The sequence below is a fragment of the Choloepus didactylus genome, chromosome 1 (genome assembly GCF_015220235.1).
Source record: "Choloepus didactylus isolate mChoDid1 chromosome 1, mChoDid1.pri, whole genome shotgun sequence".
Taxonomy (NCBI): domain Eukaryota; kingdom Metazoa; phylum Chordata; class Mammalia; order Pilosa; family Megalonychidae; genus Choloepus; species Choloepus didactylus.
The window spans coordinates 45,445,073-45,468,097 of NC_051307.1; the positions used below are offsets into that span (position 1 = coordinate 45,445,073).

General features: G+C 36.0%; 1 pseudogene; it reads left to right on the forward strand.

The window, feature by feature from the left end:
• Positions 1 to 890: 890 nt before the first annotated feature.
• The window catches only part of LOC119508195, a 36,899-nt pseudogene continuing 14,764 nt past the window's right edge, over positions 891 to 23,025 (forward strand).

The window sequence follows — 23,025 nt, forward strand, 5'->3', positions numbered from 1 at the left end:
ATCCCTCCCCTATGTACTCTTCATTTCTCTCTCCTTCTTTCTCTCTCTGTCAATGCCTACTCTCAAAAAAGGAACTGAGTAACAAATTGTTTTGTTGATCTAGGCAAAGTAAATATTTAACTCTTCCTGGAGGTTGAGTATTTCACCAAGCACCAAAGCTTTAATTTTTACTAAAATTTTGTGAATAGTCCATGTACATTTAGCTCAGAGGGTGATAAAATGAGAGGGGTTAATCAGTATCATGTGACCCAGGCCAGACCTTAAAATCAAAGTCCTTCCCTAATAGTAATACCTCCTGAAGAGGAGAAAAGAGGTTTATTTTTCCACTCAGATCACAGGTCCTCTTCCTACCACATAGAACATGGTGCTTGGTAGTGAAACAAATGAGGCAAACACACAAAACTAACAGAAAATGTGGTTGCTCATACAAAAACATAAACGGCGAGATCAAGAAAGTGATAGAAAGTAATTACATCATTTGGAACCCTGAATTTACACTGCACTGTCCATCCCACTTTCTCTTCTCTTCTCTGATCTTCATAATCATCATCAAGATAAAATTCATAGATGACTTTCTATATGTAACTCACCATGTTAAGTACTTTCTGTGAATTTTCTCAATGAAACCTCAAAACAAGCTTGTGAGAAAAAGTTCTCTTATTCTCTCTTTTTTATAGATGAGGAAACAAGTCAGAGAGTATAAATGCCACAGATTGGATTTCCCAAGAAGCAGGCTAGACATGTAGTCTAGCATGAAGGGTGTTTATTAAGCAGTACTCTTGAGACCAATTCGATGGAAAGGAGGAGAAGAAAGCAGCAGTGGAGAGAAGTTGAGCTACAGTGCAGGAATAAAGAGCCTTGGGAGAACCCTAGTGAGTTCTCAGGCTAGAATGGTCCTTCAGAGGTATCCTGTTGGAGCAAGATGGATGGATCTTTATAGCCCACTTGCATCAGTCTTACATGTGGACACACTGGGAAGAGATTGTGACTTTAGACAACTTGGCCCTCTTCAGCTCACACAATTTTTGTCAGAAAGGTAGTGACAAGTGAAAATTGCTGCCAGTGGCATTCCCCACAATTGCCATTGTAAAGGTTTGAATAAACCGCCCCCCTCCCCAAAGATTTGTCCATGTCCTGGAACCAGTGAATGTGACTGTATTTAGAAAAAAGAACTTTGCAGGTAAGTAAAAGATCTCGAGATGAGATCATGCTGGATTATCCAGGTGGGTCCCAGATCCAATATCAAACATCCCTGTAAGAGACACAGAGAAAAGGCCAGGTGAATACAGAGGCAGAGCTTGGAATTATACAGCCAGAAGCCAAGGAACACCTGCAGCCACCAGAACCTGGAAGACACAAGGAAGGATCCTCTCCTGGAGACTTCAGAGAAAGTGTGTCCTTGTTGACACCTTGATTTCAGACTTTGGGCCTTCAGAACTGTTAGAGAATAAATTTCTCTTGTTTTCAGTCTCCCAGTTTGAAGTAATTTGTTAGGACAACCATAAGTAACTAATACTACATCAGGTTCTTCACTGGAGGGGAATCTAGTGTGATGCAATGATACACAATGTGTATCACTGTGTCTACCACAATAAGCAACTAGCTGAGGATTATCATAAGAGGAGCCAGCATGCTAATTTTGGTAGTTTGATTCCACAGTCTGATCTCAACCATTAATGTTCCATTGCTTCTTTTTATCCTAAACTAATATGAGTTGAGTTCTCACATATGCAGCTGAAAATAGAGTCCTGGCTAATATGACACTATCTTATTCTTTTTTAATTTCCCTTGTTGGCACTTGTGTTATAAATTCTTCAAACACTATAAATATGCTTTTTGTGTAAGAAACTGTAATTGGAATACTTTTCCTAAAGTAATAAGCTCATTCCCCAAATCCAACACAACCAAGTAACCAATACTGAATTAATTAAGCATTCTATGTTTACCTAAAGCAGACAAACAAACAAACAAACAAACAAAAAAACGTGATTGAGAGATCTTCATTATTCTTTCTCAGAAATAGGAATATGCACTAAGATATTTTGAGTTAAAGCAAGAACTGATCACTTTATTTTCCTAAGTAGTATTACTTAAGAGTAATTTTACATCTTCCCATTTTCCACTCATAATTTTAAAATCAGGCAAACAATTCACCAAGTACATTAATAGTATATGTATTGCTATATTGTCATTGCTATTTTAGCCTCTGTAATCAGTTTATGTCCTAAGATCATATTCTGAATAGACAGACTAAATTTTTGTTTATATTTTGAAAAAAGTGAACAAATCCCTAACACTATTTCTTGTAAGTTTTAAAGTAAATATTGTGTTCATAGCACACAAATAATCACCCAGTACATAAATCCATTGGCCCTGTATATAACTGATTACCTGATCTCTTTGTAACATATGTTATATCTTAATTTTTTATTACCCAACACAAAATTATCCAGAGCTTTTTTCCTCTTGCCATCTGTTATCTGGGCTCCTTTTCTTTATCTTATCCATTGAATATAGTTGTTTCCCATGAATATCCCCAAAGACTTGGCTCTTAATCAACACTCTCACCCTTTGCATTCTCATACAATTTGTGATTTCAACAATATTTCTCCATCCTCATGAATTCAAGCATTTTTCCTCAACTGTGGCCTCTCTCTGAAGTTTCTATCCAACATGTGAAGGTTTCCATTAGAACTGTCCTTTTTGAATCTTACCAACAACTCATATTAACTGTATCTGGCACTGAATGAGTCATCTTTCTTCCCACCTTTGTTTTTCTGTCAGTACTCTGTATATCAATAGATCATTCTCAGATATTATTTTCCATCTTATATTTTCTTTATTTTTATATAGTATAATTTTGTATAAGACATATGTATAAATAGTCATAGCTTTACCTTTAGCCTCAAAATATTAGTATTATCTGCCTTGTTAGTTTAACTCCTAGGTATATTGGGTACAAAATTGAGGTGATAGAGAGAAAACTAAAACGTACCATCTTAGTAGATTTAAATAGGCCAGCACAGATAGTCTCTGTCAGAAGATAATTAATAGATCCAAAGGTGAAATGGACAGTGAAGAAAGACTGAAATCAGTATGTGCTTGGTTCTTGGGAAAGTTTTGGAGACTGTAGAAAGGAAGGAGAAAGACTTGAAGGCATATGGTAGAATCTGTTTTTATCTTCTAAAATGAATTGCATAACGAATTCAATAATAAATCCTCTTAGCAATTTTGAAAGAACTGTAAGGATTTAAATAGTCTTTCAAATCCTTGTTGGATGTTGGACTGGTTGGCATTCCTTTGAATGCTACACTGAGCTCAGACTAGACTGCAGGTGGCTATGCTTTATTGGGATTACATGTACTCAGCTCATATTTGTATCAAGGCCCTAATTTCCATGAAGTTAGAATCTGCATCTTTATATTCTCCTCAGGGACTCTCAATCATAGTCTTTATATTTAATATCTGTTGAGTAAAAAATAAATGAATGATTTCATATGCACTTAACCTCCTCAAAGCCAGAGACCATTATATTTTCCTCTCAGAGTACCTCTGTCTTTTATTTTGAAATATGTTTCAGTGTCTGTATCTATTTCATACCTTCCATTGTGAATTTATCCAAATTGAGTCCCATTTGTTTCTCTTATAATCTCCTTTGCATAGACTTCATGTGACATTTTTCATTACTGGTTTTGATTTGCCTGAATTCTTAAAGTCTAATTTCTCTTTTCAAATACATAAGCCCCTTCTAGCTTTCTGATTCTTTGTCTTTATGATGAAAGATAAGTTGAACCAGCTAAATTATTTTAAAATCCTTGACCAGAAACTCATATGACTTGTTTGCCTGTGCTTCCCTCTTGGGCTCTGGGAATTTTCTGAGTAGCTGACTTCAATCTTGATAACACTGAAAATATGTGAATTATGATTACATTTCCAGGAGATTTATAACTAGTCTAAAGATTACTGGATTGAAGTTGTGACTCAATTTCAAAGTGGCACTGAAAATAGTCTTTAAATATCTAAGGTACAGAAATAGCATGGTTAGACTAAATCATACTTAAGAATAAATGGCAATAACTTTCCTCTCTAAGAACAAGAAACTTGGGAAAGAATATCAACTGGCTTCCATTCAGTGAACTTTTGGCTTTGGTAGCAGATAGAATACTCAATTCAGCCTATCATCCCCTGTTTATTTACTGTTATCCACACAAGTAAATTCATTTACAGTACACATGCTCCCTTCCACATGCACATAAGTGAAGTAAAAGTGTCATGAAGCAATATGTAGAGTTACAATGATCCACTCTATTATTCATTCTATAGTCAAAATATTATTGTAGTAGTAGTAGTACCAAATGCTAGTCTAATTCACTTGATTTCACATCTCAAGAAATTTTCATGAACTACAATTTGCAAAACACTGATGTGCTTTTCAATTAACTGGTTTAAGCAGCACATGGAAAGGAGAAGCATAAAAGTAGGGCTAGGAAAGACCTGAGTAGTATCTACAGTATATATTTTCTTGAAATACCACATACACATGTGAAATCACTCTGTACTTTCTAGTTTTACCAGGCATTTAAAAATAGCTAAACTTTAAGGTGGGAAATCCTTATCTTTACTGAAATAATCATAATCCCCTGTAAGACATGCATACCTTTGGAAAATATTTCACACTTTGCCATGTTAAAGATGTGAAAATTACATCTTGTTTTCACATTTCCTGGTAGTGTCTGACTTTGTGCAGTTGTTCCATAGCTGTGAAAAAAGATGACATTTCATAGAATGGAACTTTCTTCTTAACCTTTTAAAGTCTTTAAAATATACATCTTTAAAGCCATACCTTACATCATACTGAAAAAAATGTGATGTCTGGTATTCAAATTTAAGTTATTGAATTCGAAACACATCTTAATAAAAATCTGATTTTCCAAAGAAAATAGTAGATTTACTCAATCATATTTTAAAATATTATTATAATTCATTACATATCATTAAATTCTATCCCCAACATTTGGTAGAAAAAGGGGTGGGGAATATTAGTTTCACAGCTTGATTAATATTCTTAAGTTGCTGAAATGCATTAGTGATTTTTTCATGATAGTCATGTTCTAGAATCTAGATCAGGATGATTAACTTCCATCATGGGCCACCTCTGATCGACTGGTGGGTACTATCATCAAATAATGAGGCATGGGTGAGATTCAGGGATGGGGTACAGACCAAGATGGTAGTCAAGAATGGGGGGAATCTCACAAAGATCTAAGGGTCAAGATGACTTGCTCACATTACTTGGACCTAAAAATAAATTTGTTTTGTGTTTTTTACATTCTAATTTTTCAAAATGGCCACATCATTGAAAAGCCTTGTCATAGTGGCTATGCCAAATAAACTTGCTTACTCAATATGTGACACTGGACTTGAAGGTGAGAAACTCATGCTGAGACTTGAAATAATTGAAAACCTATTTCTTTACAAAATCTATTTGTCAGTGAAATATGATTTGAACAAAACATTGAATTTATTTCTTCATTCCTTCAGCAAGTATCCACTCAGTATTTTCTGTGTCAGTGTAGTAGCTGCTGGGAATTCAACAATGAAGAGTCGTATAAGAATCCTGCTCTCAATTTTTTGGTTTTGTGTTTTATTTTGCTTACTTTGACTAACACAAAGGTCACTTTCATAGACCTCATTCATTTTCTGTGGCAAACAATTTTCTTTTCATTGATTTTCACTAATTACTGACTTCTACATGCCTTTTGCTCAATTCTGTTCTTTAATTTTAATCAGTGCTTAGACCATGTTTAGGATTTTTCCCAGTGAAGGAATCGACTCACAATTCTGTTACTCTAAGATATCTAGTCTACTTAATCCCACATTATTCTGGTTGTTTATTGCTGTGTTACAAACCACCATAAAATTTGGTGGATTATACAAAAGTATAATTTTGTCAAAGTTCAATTTTGTCAAAGCTCAATGTGGAAAATGTGTTTCTAATCTATGTAGCATAAGCTAGAGTGACTCAGCTGGGCTGGAGTACTATCTCAAGGTTTGCTTTCTAACATGGCTGTCATGTTGGTACTGCTGTCACTTTGGAGCTTTCTGGGGCTACTGGTTGGCAAATTCAGTTTCTGTGTGTGTGAGTCTCAGTATGGGTTAGAAGGGCTTTTTCCAAGCATGTCATCTGGGTTCTAATAGTGAGTGTGCCATGAGATCCAGGTGGAAGTGTCACACCTTCTCCTGACCTGGCATCAGCAAACATCTTACTGAGACAACAAATGTCCCATAAAACAACTTTTTTCCAAGTTCTATTGGTCAAGCAAATCATCATGGATATAGAAAGTAAACCTAACCTATTTATGGAAAGAAGAGCAGAGAATTTGTGCCCATCCTTAACACACATATGAAATATGTTCAATACTCCATCTTTAGCCTTGTTTTAGATAGCCTTTTGAGTGCAGAGTTTGTCTTTCTTCTTTCTCATTTTCATATTCTTGTTTTTCTTTCTATGCCTGCCATATGTGAAGATAATGTATTGATTTGTGTCTCCCCTAAATTTTCTCTGCTTTTTCTCTAAATTCTTGCCTTTGTAGACTAAGACCTAAGTTCCAGAATCATGTCTCTCTCCTTCCTTACATTTCATCACAATTTTATTTATTTTTTGTTCATTCTGTAAAAAGATGAAGGTTGAATATATTGAGTGCTTAATATGTAGTTAAGTATTGAGCTAGGAGAGTTGGAATAGGAAATGGTCTTAATTATTATGGAGCTAGTGAGTGGCATAAGAGAAATTTGAACACAGGCATGATGACTTCAAGACCCTGCTTACTCCCAATAACAGAATTCCTCTCATATAATTTTGCAAATATGTTTCACAATTTACAGAACTGATTTCATGCACGTTTCCTCTATTTGGGAGAAATACAATAGTCAGCTCTCATATCATATCATTACATTGGAAAAGGAGATTGCTATAATTTTATGGGAAGACATGATATACTCATTTCTCCAAATAAACTACTTGGTCCTACAGTTGGTTTCTACAAATAAATTACTTGGTCCTACAGTTGGTGAGGTCATTTTAAAAGACATTCACAAATTCTTTGATATTTTCTCTTCAAGAAAGGAAACTTCATTCCTCTTTTCTTGAGTTTGGGTTGTACTTAATGACTTACTCCTAATGAGGAAAACATGGTGAAAATGATAAAGTATGCCTTCTGATGATAGGTCATAAAATATATTGGAGTTGCCATCTTAGACTCATTCTTCAATTACTTGCTGTGGGGAGTGCCACCTGTCATTTTGAGAGGATACATCAAACAGCCTTATGGCGAGTTTCACATGGTAAGTTTTCCTAACGAAAAACAGTGAGAAATTGAGACCTTCTACAAATAGACACGTGAGTGATCCATCCAGGAAGTGGTATTTCCTGTCCCCATCCAGTCTTTTGATTACCGAAGCCTCACATGACATCTTCATTGCAATTTCATGAGAGACCCTGAGCCGGAACCATCCATATAAAGCCACTTTTGGATTCCTGTCCACAGAAAGAGTATTAGATGGTGAATGTTTGTCTTTAAACCCATTAAGTTTGGGAATTATTTTTTAAGCAGCAGTAAATAACTAATGTATATTTTGGTATCTGAATGGGACCCTAACAAGAACTGAACCTAAAATGTGGAAAGGTCTTAGAACTACTTGGGACTAGCAGAGAGTAGAAGCTGGAAAATGCATTGAGTAAAGCATTGGTGAAATCCTGAAGAGCCTTGAGGAAAGTTTTAGAAATTTCATGTGACTCAGTGATTGCAGTTAAGTGAGGAAAATCACTTTGGAAACTGGAAAAAGGACAATTTAGCAACCCTGTTGCCTACAGTAGTATGTAAAGTAGAAAATGTACCTAATGAATGGGTACATTGATCTAGTAAAGGAGGTTTCCGGGGAGACTGCTGAAGAAGTCACGTGGTTTCTTCTTGTTCCTTATAGCAAAGCGAGAGAGGAGGGAGATAAGCTAAAGTGTCTTGCAACAAAGAACTACAAATAATACAAACGCTCTCACGCTGATTCATAGTTTTGTTGAGTATATATTTACAGATTGAAAATAATTTTCCCTAAGGAATGTAAAGACATGTATTCAATGCATAATGCTATCACATTATTTCTGAAAGCCCAGTGTTTTCTGTAATTGTTCTTTGATTGTAATCTCTGTTATATCCATGAAGACAAGGTGCTATTTAGAATATTTAATATTAATAAGAGTTACTCATTTCAGTTTTTCAATCATGACTCTTAGCAGACCAACCTTCCTTCAGATAACTATTCTAGCCATGACTATATATATATATATATAGTCTAAAGTCAGATGGAAATGATTCTACACTTAGAAGAAAACAATATGCTGAATGAATTGCTGCTTTTACAGATCTTAGTCTGATGGCAGACTCAGATTGCAACACATGAAACGGTCAAAATTTGGATAGAATATGTGAAGTCTCACTAGCTAAAGGACTGGAAGGCAGAGCTTGGGATAATGAGAGCGCCAGAGCTACTGAAAGCCCCAGATTATTTGTATAAATTCTTCCCAAATCTCTTGCTGACCTCTTATTCTCTCAAGTATGGGGAAGATTTGGAGCAACCCAGCTAAGGCTAAAAAAATCTCAACCGATATTTTAACTGCTGCTCACCACCAAAGAAAGAGCTTACACTTTCATACAGCCAAGGTAATTGTATGCTAATAAAGTAAATAATTTTTGCAAGAACAGAGCAGAACCCAGAGCTTCTAAACATATTCATATTGTCCCAGGTACAATTCAAAGTTACTCATATATGAAGAAACTAGAAAACATGACCTATTCTCAAAAGAAAAGGTAATGAATAGAGACATGCCAGAAGCCCCAGACATTAGAGTTGTGGAAAAATCAATAAAGGAACATAAGCAGGTAAATGGATTAAAAGATAGGAAATCTCAGTAATTGTACTATTCAATTCTAGAAGTTTACTTTGAGTCTTTCTTTCTTGCATGTTTCCTCTTGTTCAATAGTTTCTCTATTTTCTTGAAAATATGGAATACAGTTAAAATAGCTGTTAAAAGTACTTTATTAATTTTACCATCTGTGCTATTTTGGATATATTACGTCCCCCCAAAAGCCATACTTTTGAATGCAATATTGTGGGGGTAGATGTATTAGTGTTGATTAGGTTGGAATCCTTTGATTGAGTGTTTCCATGGAGAAGTGACTCAATCAGCTGTGGGTGAAACATTTGATTAAATGATTTCCATGGGGATATGGACCCCTCCTATTCAGTATGAGTCTTGATTTAATCACTGGAGTCCTATAAAAGAGTTCACAAATAGAAGAAGAGCAGAGCAGCTGAGAGGGACATTTTGGAGAGAAGTTAAGAGCTGACACTGATACTGACACTTGGAGATGCTTGGAGACATTTGGAGATGCTAGCCTAGAGTTTGCTCCAGAGAAGCTAAAATAAGACCCCAATACTTAGATGCACAGGAGCTGAAGAAGCTAAAAAAGACCCAGAGACATTTTGGAGAAAGCCATTTTGAAACATCTTTGGAGAAAGAACCAAGAATGCACAGGAACTGAGCGATGAGCTGGAACACAACCAGGATCAACAGACACCAGCCAAGTGCCTTCCCAGCTAACAGAGGTTTTCTGGCTGCCATCAGCCATCCTTCAGTGGAGCCAATCCATTTCTGGTATTTTGCATAATAGCAGCATTAGCAAACCGGAACACCATCTGTGTCTTCTTTTCAGGGTCATTTTAGATTGATTTGTTTTTATCCTCATTATGGGTTTAATTTTCTTGCTTTTTGCATGCCTGATAATTATCAGTTAGATGGCAAACATTGTGAATTTTACCTTTTTATGTTTAATATTTTTGTATTTTTATAAATATTTTTGACCTTTGCTATATGTATGATTAAATTTCTTGGAAACATTTTTAACTTTTTGGTTTTGCTTTTAAGCTTTTTTTAGTTGGGATCAGAGCAGTATTTACTGTGTGGTTAATTTTTCCCCACTACTGAGGCAAAACCTTTTGAGTCCTATATCTGATCCCCTTGGAATAACGAAGTTTCTACACAGTTGCTGATGGGAACATAAAATGTTCTTTGGCTTTTGTGAGCTCTTGAGACTGTGTCCTCTCATCCTTTTGTGTAATTCTTTCCTATCCTTGGGTAGTTTCTTTATTTCAATACACAGTTTAATACTCAGCTGAAAAATTGTGGGCTTCTTTCTATGGATCTCCAAATTTCTCTCTTGCCTCAGTTCTTCCCTCTATGTTACTCTGTTTTGACAACTACTACCTTGACCTTCCTGGAAATCTAGTTAAATTTTTGCAGTACTGTTGTTCTTTGCCTATATTTCCCTACCACATGCTTCGGTCTGGAAACTCTTTCATGTAGTAAGTTGTAGAGTTTACTTCATTTGTTTCTTGTGTCTTAGAATCATTGGTCTTCATTGCTAATGAAAAATGTCCAATGCCTTGAGAGCTATAGTTTCATATACTTTTTTATGTTTTTGGTGTTTCAGGCACAAGTGTGAATCCAGTCCCTATTACTCCATCTTGGCCCAAAGACATAGCCATTTGGCCTAGTCCCAAAATTGTTGTTTGATCCCCTTTTCTTGTTCTGGATCATCTTCTATTCTTTTTGCTTTTTGTGGGCTATAACTTTTTAATTCTTTTTTTTTTTTCCTATAATTTAAATGGATTTTAAATTGAAGATCTTGGGGTAAAATAATAAATGGAAAGCAGCATCCCTTCTAAAGCTTGAGAGGTGACAATAATGTCAACAATCTTACACACATATGACATACAAATGAGAGTAAATAGGACAAAGAGGAACATAGTCAGACAGATATCGATAGCTCACTCAATTGTCCTTTTTTCTGAAGACTTCTCTATTAAATCATACAAGAAACATTTTTGCTTTATTTTAATGAGGGAGGTTGTCTGCTTATAAATTTCTCAGAGTTGTGCTCCATCTTAAGCAGTGGCCCTCTACAGGTTTTATGTTAAGTCCCCTTCTAAACTTTGATGCTAAATTTGGATGCATTAGATCCTGGCTACCCAGTCTATCTCTATTAGTACGGGGAGCTGTGCCAGTTTGAATGCATTGTGTACATTCATGTAGTCGTGAGGCAGATGTTTTGGTGCTGATTAGACTTGCTTGGAATGTGCCCCACCCAGCTGTGGGTGATGACTCTGATGAGATAATCCCATGGAGGCATGGCCCCACCCATTCAGGGTGGGCCTTGATCAGTGGAGCCATATAAATGAGCTGACTCAAAGAGAAGGAACTCAGTGCAGCTGTGAGTGATGTTTTGAAGAGGAGCAAGCTTGCTAGAGAGGACCATCCCAGGAGAAAGCCATTTTGAAACCAGAACTTTGGAGCAGACACCAGCCACATGTCTTCCCAGCTAACAGAGGTTTTCTGGACGCCATTGGCCATCCTTTAGTGAAGGTACCCAATTGCTGATGTGTTATCTTGGACGCTTTATGGCCTTAAGACTGTAACTGTGTAGCCAAATAAACCCCCTTTTATAAAAACCAATCTGTTTCTGGTGTTTTGCATTCAAGCAGCATTAGCAAACTAGAACAGATTTTGGTACCAGAGAAGTGGGGTGCTTTTGCTGCTGAGTCAGCAAATACCAAACATGTTGGAATGGCTTTTCAAATGGATAAGGGGAAGATTCTGGAAGAGTTGTGAGGAGCTTGATAGAAAAGGCCAAAACTGCTTTAAAGAGACTGTTTATGGAAATATGGACTCTAAAGATACTTCTGATGAGGACTTGAGCAGAAATGATCAATGTGTTGTTGCAAACTGGAAGAAAGGTGATCCTTGTTTTAAAGTGACAGAGAATTTGGCAAAATTGAATGCTCGTGTCAGATGGAAGGAAGAATTTGAAAGCAATAACCTGGAATACTTAGCTGAGGAGATCTCCAGACTACCTGTGGAGAATGTACCCTGGGTTCTACTTGCAGCTTATAGTAAAATGCGAGCAGAGAGAGAGAAACTTAGAACTGAACTCTTGGGTTCAAAGAAACCAGAGACTGATGGCTTGGAAAATTATGAGCTTCCAGGGGTTGGAATCCCAGAAGCTACAGCCCAACATGAGGATATAAACAAACATGGAACCCAGCCACCATTTCAGTACAAGCCACCATTTCAGTACAAGCCAAGATTGGAAAAGGAGTTAAGCAGAAAGGATTTGTGGAAAGTCTTATTGTCTGATGGCTTTGACTCCTGTGTGCTTCATGCAAAGTCAACAGAATTTTTGTGAGATCGGTACAGACAGAAATGCTGCCAGTCTGGACTGGAGGAGACAGACAAGGAACAAATTTCAGGAAAAATTTCTTCAAAGACAGAGCCATGGAGGTTGAGGTCTGGAGTCAAGAGGTCTCAGGCTGAGAGAGCGGAGCAGCCCACATGCATGGAAAGGGTGAGTTTGCCCTGGAGGTTGAGGGTGGGCCTTCCGCCTCGATGCTCTGGAAGAGTTTTGCCACCTCAGGTCCCAAAGAGGGTGGAGCACATTCCCAGGGAATTGGGGAGAGCCTGGCTGCCACCACACTGTTCTGAAGGGGTTGAGCATGTGCCCCGGAGATGGAAGGGAATCCAGGAGCTGCTCCGATGTTTGAGGAGGGTGGGGGCAAGAAGGTGGTCTCCCCAATGTGTGGATGTGTTGGAGCACTCACCTAAGCATTTGGAGAGGAAAGGGCTGCAACAAAGACCCTCAGGAAGGGTTAGACTCCCACTCTCTCAAGCCCCAAGAATGCAACGTCATTCTGTAAATGACTCTCAGACTTTGAAATCTAATGCAGTTTGTCCTGCGGGTTTTAGGAACTGTTTCGGTTCTGTTAACCGTTTTCCTTACTGTTTCTTCTTATGGCAATGGGAATGTTTATCCTATGAATGTCCCTCCTTTGTATATTGGAAGCATATAACTTGTTCTAAGTCCACAGATACAAAGCTAAAGGAAAATTATGCCTTAGGACCCACCACGCCTGTAAATGATTTTGATAGGATCTTGTACTTAACTTTTGTTACTGAAATGATTTAAGTTTTTGTGATACTGTGATGGAATGAATGTATTTTGTATTTGGAAAGATAATGTCATTTTGGGGTCCAGGGGGTGGAATGTGCCAGTTTGAATGTATCGTGTCCCCCAAACGCCATTATCTTTGATGTAGCCTTGTGGGGCAAACATTTTGGTGCTGATTAGACTTGCTTGGAATGTGCCCCACCCAGCTGTGGGTGATGACTCTGATGAGATAATCCCATGGAGGCATGGCCCCACCCATTCAGGGTGGGCCTTGATCAGTGGAGCCATATAAATGAGCTGACTCAAAGAGAAGGAACTCAGTGCAGCTGTGAGTGATGTTTTGAAGAGGAGCAAGCTTGCTAGAGAGGACCATCCCGGGAGAAATCCATTTTGAAACCAGAACTTTGGAGCAGATGCCTTCCCAGCTAACAGAGGTTTTCCGGACGCCATTGGCCATCTTTCAGTGAAGGTACCCAATTGCTGATGTGTTACCTTGGACACTTTATGGCCTTAGGACTGTAACTGTGTAGCCAAATAAAACCCCCTTTTTATAAAAGCCAATCCATCTCTGGTGCTTTGCATTCAAGCAGCATTAGCAAACTAGAACAGGAGGAAACATAATTTATGTTTTTATCGTCATTTTGACTTAATAATGAGTGATTATATTTTATCAGTGTTACATAACAAATTGATGCTGATGCATGTATCTCATACTATATCAAAGGTATCCTGAGGTATAGTGAAGTTTCCTCAGTACAGAAGCATTGACAGTGATGCAGCCACCTTTTCATTCACTTGAAATGTATGTCTATGTATTATGGTTCACCTGTGCCTTTAAATTAATTTCTTTTAATGTTATATTAACCAGTTTTTACAAAATTATCATTAAAAAGTATCAGTGTTGTTTAATGTGATTCCTGTAGAGAAGCAGTTGAATTAGCAGTTGAGAAAGAATTAGGTGAGCTAACATTTTACCTAGCACTATTTAAGTCAACTCTTAGGATGGTATGAAGCTAAAATAATTTTATTAATTTTTTTGTTTTCAAACATTCTGTAGTACTTGTAAATAAAACACATTTTGAAAGGACAATGAGATCTCAAAAATTGAGCCCAGAATAGCAATTCTCAAGATTTTTGAATATATTTTACCACCACAAAAGTTGCTCTAAGTGTATTGCTTATCCTGGGACATTAGCTACTTTTAGAATCATGCATATGTTCCTCTTTTAAAATATTACTTAGTTAGTATGTATGTAATAATTTTTAATTTCCTTATTTGTGCATGTTTTATAATACACAGAATACAGTGGCTTATGAAAATTATTTATATTAATTGGTTAATATAAATTTATGAAGATTTGTAAAAATTATTATATTCACATATTACCATTGTAACCATTTTTTAGTGAGATTGTGGTCAATTTAAAAAGTTTTCATAATTGGCTGTTAATTCTTTGAAATATGTTTCATTGCATTTAGTGATCTGGTTTCAGTCTACAATATTCTCAGAAGTCATTACTTCACAGGGCAAGCTGTTGGTTCTAGCCAAATTGCAAAGAATATTTTCCTCTATTTGTTGGTGTTCTCCTTACAGCTGAATTTTTTAAAAACTCATATATTTTTCAACATCACAATACTTTAATGATCAGAAAATTCCACCTTCTAATTATCCTTAATTGCTTTGTTCCACACTGATCTTTTTGTTATTTCCTACAGCATAAAGTATACTTTCTAGAGTCCTACATCTTGCTTTGTCATTTAGTGGTTTCCTAATCTTCTCAAATAAGCTGTTAACTACCTAAATTAGAAAAAAAAAGTTTTTTGAATAAAAACTGATTTGAGAGGAAGAAAAAGAGGGTAGAAGGTAAGGGAAAAGATTAAGTACTCAAATGTAAGGATGACTATAAAACTGGACTTTTAGTTTGATGACATTCAAAAATTAGGGTACAAAAATGTGACAACTTGCAAATTAGCTTTATTGGACCTCACATACATTTAAATCCCATTTCAGAGTCAGTGAAGGAAAACATTCCTTTTATTCAGACACATGCCAAAAACTATTTCTTATGCTTTGCTACATTAGGATATGTTGTATAATTATCCTGACATGTAGTCTATATAAACATAATAAAATGTCTTGTAGTATAGCCTTTTTTTCCTCCTCAAAACAACTTCATTGTAAATAAAGTTCAAAATAGCTCAATATGATGTAAATAACATCAGACTTTTTGACTTTTTTTGTAGTGTTTTTGTGATTATGATTATCAGGATTCATGAAAGCAGAACTGAATTTCCTTGGGTATACTGGTGCTTCTTTCCATTATTTTTATGGCCATCATCTTGGGTCATGGCTTGCTTTCTTTAAGGAGATTCATACAACAAATTTGAAACCCATATGTTACCAAAAGCCCCAAATTTTCAGGGTAGAAACTAATATTAATATTTTATCATTACCAATGACATGACATACTTCCAAGTAGTTACCAAATTAGGTGCTTTTCATGGATTACCTCCTTTAATTCTTGCCTCCTTCATTCCTAATCCTAAAAGCAGTGCCTATGATACAATCTTATGTAAAGGTAGTTTGTTTGAGAGGTTACAACAGGGAAAAGAGTAAGGGAGAATGTTCTGGTTTGCTAATGCTGCCTTACGCAAAATACCAGAAATGGATTGGCTTTTATGAAGTGGGTTTATTTGCTTACACAGTTACAGTCTTAAGGCCATAAAGTGTCCAAGGTAAGGCATCAACGATAGGGTACCTTCACTGAAGGATGGTCATTGGCGTCCAGAAAACCTCTGTTAGCGCAAAAGTCATGTGGCTGGTGTCTGCTTGCTCCCAGGATGTGTTTCAAAATGGCATTCTCCAAAATGTTGCCCTTGGGGCATTTTGTCCTATCTTAGCTGCAGCTCCTCTTCAAAATGTCACTCTCAGCTGCTCTTGGGGCATTTGTTCTCTCTTAGCTTCTCTGGAGCAGAAGTCTGCTTTCAAAGATCGTCTTCAAAATGCCTCTGTAAGCTGCAGCAGTGTCTTGGCCTGTGTGGCTCTTTTTAAAACTCTCCAGTGATCCAATAAAGATCCACCCTGAATGGGTGGGGCAACACCTCCATAGAAATAATCCAGTGAAAGGTCTTGCCCCCCACAGTTGATTGAGTCACATCTCCATGGAAACACCAAACCAATAGGTTCCGACCTAATCAACACTAATACATCTGCCCCCACAAGACTGCATCAAAGAATATGGCTTTTTCTGAAGGACATAATATATACAAACTGGCACAGAGAGTCTTGGAGAGAAAATATAATAATGAGAGTAATGAACTGTTTACTATATTGGATAATTGGAGGTCACTTCCATTAGGGCCCAGTTGAGGAACTCTGCAGATGCACCTCAGAATTTTCTGTCCAAAAGGATGAGGAACTGAAGCATGCTATTATTTGAGAGGTACCTTGGGGTAATTAGCCCCCTTGTACCTCCAAGCTGTTCCTGTGTGCTCAGGCTAAGAGATCTCCTCACTTTGGAGAAAGTCTTGAGTCAGAAAAGTGGAGATTCCTAGGGCTAGCAAAGTAGGATGGCAGTTGTGTTCAGGGAGCTGTTCCCCATTGCTATTTTAAAATCAAGAGTTAAAGAGATTATCCATTTCGAGCTGAGAAAACTATTTCTTAGAGTTAAGAGAAGTGAAGTGAATTATGCAATGTGATAATGATAGAAATTAAGGAATTCAAAATTCAAAACTGAGCCCATTTGACTTCAATATAGACTGTGAGATATGGAGGTACTAGTTGGGAAGGACATTAAACAAGTTGTAACAAATAACTGCTCTCCAAAATTATTTTAAAGGTGCAATGAACATAAATATAATATAGTGGCTAAAAACTAGACAGTGGAGCCAAACTAACTGGCTCCAAGTCCCTGTTCATCTACTTCCTAGCTGGGTATTCACAGGCAATTCCTTGCCTGTGCCTCAGTTTCCTTATTTGTAAAATGAGCATTACAATGGTTCCTAGATCATATATTTGTTTTGATAATAGAGTTTGCAAAGGTGAAATACCTAGGCTTAATCTTCAGACATAGGAAGTACTATAAAATGCTAGATATTTTTAATACTATTACTATTTAGTAATTTATTATTTTTATTACTGTTTATTATTACTAGTACTATTACTATTCTAATTCTTTCCAAATTGCAGTGTCACTTTCAACTGAGAAACCACAAATCTGTAAATTTCAGTGCTGTATTGTGAGTTCCAGAGAGCAGAGGATTATGTTTTGCTAATTCTGTCCCCCCAGCTCACTGCCCAGAAGTGGGGGATTTTATGTAACATGTGACATCAAGCACACAAAGAAACAAACAGCCTTTATCAAAAAAATATTTCCTAAGCTGTGCTTTTAATAAATGTTGTCAAATTGGGTCTAACTTGTTATAAGTATATAATTTACCTGAATTGTTTAGTTGACTTAGAACTTTATGAAGGAAATACAAGTTTTTAAAAATAGCCCCCCAAATGCCTTGTATTCTGAAATGAGTGTTATAAAGTGCATAATATAACTGCTACCCTATTAATTTAGACATAACTACAACAAATTACAGATTCTATAAAGTGGGGTGTTAATATAACTTTCCCATAATTCCTCAATTATATTATTGTCCAATTTGTTCTTTGGGAATCTTAAAGCAAATATATCTGGGCTGGTAAAATTTTTGTACAATACATAGTGACTTCCTTCCTCTGGCAGTCTCCAAGTTCTGCTGATCAGTTTTTACGTATTTTACACTGGTCACATTTTCCTATATAAGGATCATTATTACTGTATGAGAGAAAGTTTTTAGTCTTTTCAAAAACACTTGTTTTAAGTTTGAGTGCCCATCAACATCGTTGCCAAAGAGAATTTTCTTTCTTACATTATGCTCCTCAATCTCAATTCTTGCTTTGCTTTTATATCCAAGAAAGTGTCAATCTCCTTTGATCTGAGTGCTGTGTCCTAAAGTGTGTGTGCTGGTTTGAATGTATTGTGTCCCCCAAATGCCATTATCTTTGTAGTTTTGTGGGGCAGAAGTTTTGATGCTGGTTAGATTTGCTTGGAGCGTGCCCCACCCAGCTGCGGGTGATGATTTTGATGAGATGTTCCCATGGAGGCATGGCCCCTCCCATTCAGGGTGGGCCTTGATCGGTGGAGCTATATAAATGAGCTGACTCAAAGAGAGAAAACGGAGTGCAGCTGGGAGTGATGTTTTGAAGAGGAGCAAGCTTGCTAGAGAGGAACGTCCTGGGAGAAAGCCGTTTTGAGGCCGGAGCTTTGGAGCAGATGCCAGCTGCCTTCCCAGCCAACATAGGTTTTCCGGATGCCATTGGCCATCCTCTGGTGAAGGCACCCGATTGCTGAGGTGTTACCTTGGATGTTTTGTGGCCTTAAGACTGTAACTGTGTAGTGAAATAAAACCCCGTTTTATAAAAGCCTATCCATCTCTGGTGTTTTGCATTCCGCAGCATTGGCAAACTAGAACAGTGTGTGTCACAGGTTACTGAGGGATGGGAGGATGTTGGTCTATTTTTGTTGTTGTTGCTGTTGGGAAATAGAACTTCCTGTTTGGAGTCTATGGTGAAAATGATTGCCTCATTTACCCAAATCATGGACAGAATAAACTTCTTGGGTCACCAAACTAAACGGTTTCCCTGGTTGCCTTTGACATTTTAAAATTGTTGTTTTAACATTAAATTAATCTCTATTCTATCTGAAGAGAATATTGGCTTATCCTTAAAACTGTTGTCTTCAAACTAGAAGATTCTGGAAGTAAATTAAGATATTTCAAATGATACATAGGTAAAGACAGTTTTAATGGGATAAAATTCTATGTAATCATTGCCCATAGCAGGAAGTTCTGAATTCACACACATTTTGAATAGCAGAATACACAGTGTATCCCTACAAAGAATTTGTAGATTGTTGGGAAAGAATAAAAAAAATAGTGTTTTTTGTAACTGTGTAGCCTTATCCATCATTGTAGCATCAGGTCATTTTGGAGGATGTATGGGAAGAAATTATTTTGGAAAGGTAAAAAGAAGTCACATTATGCAAAGTTTTTATGTCTTTGCAGTTTCAGAGTTTATCAGGTAGGAGATGAGAAGACACTGATGAGTGGACTTTAATTGTTTTATGTCCCAGGGAAAAGAAGGAAGAGAACTAACATTCATTCACTACTTGCCATGTTACAACCCTTGATGCTTCTTGCCAAATATTATCTCCTTTTATTTTCACAGATCTCAGAGCTTATTTTGTCTCCAATTTGTAGACTGGATGGGGATGCTGAGTCAGATTGATTCATTTATCTAAGGCCATGTATCTAGCAAATATTTCTGATATTTAACCCAATTTTATTTAATTCACAATTTCATTTTTTCTACTATACCAAAGATTTATCTAGAAGTGGAATCCAGGAGAATTTGAATTTGGTTTAAATTATTGTCATTAAGATAAGTTAGGATATAATTACAAAAATCAAGAAGAGATAAAATGAAGATTTGATCCAAGGTAGTAAGCATGAAAAGAAATGCATGCTTTGGCATAAAATATGGTGAAAGTCTTTTAATCCATATTTTGTGACTTAGAATGTGGAATGTCCCCCAAACTAATTGAAAGTATACTTGCATGGGAAACTGATTACTATCCCAGTGCAAAAATGGTCTAGTTAAAGGAGGTAGTTTAAAACTTAAAAAATAATGTTTAATTTTGGTTCATTCAATTACTATTAATCATTCAGCAAAATGACTAAGTTACCCTTTCTGTCCTACATTTGAGGCAGAAATATGTTTCAGGATAATTTTGGAACTTGTTCATAGAAAAATGTGTATAGGTGCAACGGTGTTACTTGACTTTGTCAGTAAACTGTAAAATATTCATGCACTACAGTATTTCATTTATCCTGATAATGTGTGAATGGTTTTCATGCTTATTGAAAAGGCCTATTATGAAATAAAATATTTTCATCCTTCTATACATGTATTACACAACAAAAATAGTTTAAGTGTGTACAACAGTACTAGCTGAATGTGATTCAAATCAGACACACACTGTGATACAAGCCAAACACTTTCTTTTTTTAATTTAAAATTGGTTTCTCATAGAATAAGTAATATTTTACCCTTGAAGGATTTTCTTTCTTTCATTTGTGGAAAGACCAGATGGGTCTCTCAGGTCATTCACAGTTATGAAAGAAACAAAAAAAAATTCTCTTCAGAGGTGAAATATCCTTTATTTTTCACTCGAAAACAAATTATTTGCTTGGATGGAAACATTTTGTATAGCAGTGTAATTGCTGATATCTGTGGGGTGTCCTGGAAAATTAGATGCTCTGTCTCAAGGAGTTATAACTTATCCTTGTGCATAAAATCTAAATAAATAAATGGAGCAGAGTTTGGAGTCTCTTGCAGAGAAAAGATATATGAAACACATATGAGGGATTAGGAATAAAATGTCATGTGATTACAAGTGAACACAATAAAATTACTTATTTATTTATATGTTTATTTACGTATTTTTAAAATATTTTGTACATTTTTCATGAAGAATTTGATTCTCTCCAATCTCCAAGTGATATATATATATAAAGCTAATGCATGTTTAGGATGTAAAAGTTTAATCTTCAGCACTCTTGGTTTGGTTTATTTAGTTAACAACATTGTGTCAATACAATAGGGGATAAGGGATTAATTTGTTAATTCACTCAATAAATATTTATTGAGTATGCATTATGGGTCTTGCACTGCTCTTGAAACTGTGGGTAGAAAAATGAACAAAATAACCAAATTTATCTTCTCTTGGATGTATAATCTGTTAGAGATAGAAATAATATAAACAAATAAATACATAATAGGTCAATTAGTAATATGTGCTATAAAGAGCTATAAAGAAATCTAAGGTTGCTTGGTATGGTCTTTCTGGAAAGGTAATATTTGAACAACTACTCTAAGGAAGGAAAGGAGCAAGCAAAGTGGATGTCAGGAAAAATGTCTGAGGAAGAGGGGAAGGAAAGTGCAAAGGCCCTGAGAGCAAATATTTTTTTTGTTTGTTTGTTTGTTTTGTTTTTGGTGTGTTATTGGAACATCAAGGAAGTTAGTTGGGCTGTAAGAAAATGTTAGAAATTTAAATTTATGTGTAAAATGAAGGAGAATATCCTTATATCACCTAATATATTCATTAAACTTCAAATACCAAATTGAAATATCCCTGAATTTGTGATTTAATTCTTACCTCATGCACCAACTGGTGTGCATGTATTTTGTTTTATTAAAATAAAATTTGCAGACAAGTTGAGGTAAGATAGAAGCTTAAATTTTTTCTTCCCTCACCTTCTACCCCACCCATCCTCCAGTCTTAGAACAAAACTTAAGATTTACCTCATTGCCTTCCTCATCAAATGTGACCTTCCTACTTATCTTGGCCAATGGCAATAATACATTTTTTCAAACCAGAAACCTTGTCTTCATTCTTAATTTACATCTCAGCAACAGGTTCTCTTTAAACCATGAAGAAACCTCTCCAATCCATCCACTTCTTTCTATCCCTACCTTAATCAAACTAATTCAGGCCATTGTTGTCTCTACTTGAATTTCTCTTACGGCAATCCAACCTCTACAGTTGTGCCTCTACCAACACAATCTCTCCCAAATGCAAATCTGCTCAGTGTTACTTGCCTCTTTAGAAGACTTTCATGCTTCCCATTGCTTTTAGCTTGAAATCCAAAGTACTCATCAAAAGTGTTTGTGAATTTTCTCATATTTAATCTCTCTTGTCTCATTTCTATTTCATTCCTAGAAAACATTCTTACAGAAACTGAACTTCCTGTAGTTACTTGAACACTATACTACATTCATTCTCATCTGTAGATCTCTGCACACATCTTATTCTCTTTGTTTGGAAAACATTTATCCTCTTCCTTTACCTGTCCCTCATAGCTTTGACATCACTTGATCTGGGAAGAATTTTCTGATCAGAAAACCTGGGTTAGGGTCTCATTCTATACACACGAAAACCTTGCTGCACTTCTATCCAAGCACTTCTCAAACTGTATTGTACTGCCTGTTAATGTGCCTAAATTTCCAACTAAACTGTAATTTTAAGAGAGCAGGAATGTATCCTGTTGACCAGTAAAATGCAGGTAGGTTGTAGGTGTTCTATAAATAGTTTTGAATTCATGAATGAATAGTTGAAGATATATACCAAAATGTTAATTGATACTACTTTCGAGTGCTCTGTTGAAACATTTTCTAATAGTCTGTTTTATGCTTTTATATTTTAAATATTTATAGTTAACATGTATTACATTCCTTAAAAACAGATTAACCCAAACTTGACATCAGATACTTCAGATTTTTAGAGTATATACTGAAATGAATAAGACTACAAAATTCATTATTATATATACGTAAAGTAGTTATATTTTAAAAAAATCATTTGTTAGTCCTACTTCCAGGATATCTTAAAAAAGACTATTTTTACTTCCAGCTATAATAGAGAAGCTTTGCATGTGTGAGAAAAATAACATATTATAGTATTCTATTAATAATTTAATCTTTGAATGCTTTATAAAATAAAAATAAAATTTATTTAAATATACTTGGTCTTTGGATGTCATCATGGAAATATGCACCATCAATTTATTAGTCCAACAGATTCTTAATATCCCACTTCTTCCATCTTCAAACACTCATCTAATAGCATAGGGACACTCACTGAAAATTTAGTTGTCTTAAATTGTGGTTCTTCTTGAGTGTCTTGGTTTTCCAGGGCTTCCATGACAAATATCACAGACTGGTTGACTTAAACAACAGCAATTTACTGGCTCATAGTTTTGGAAACTAGAAGCCAAACATCTGCGTATCGGCAGGCCATGTTATCTCCAAAGTCTGTAGCATTCTGGTGGTGACTTCCTGGCAGTCAATCACTGCCTCTGTCACATGGCAATCCAT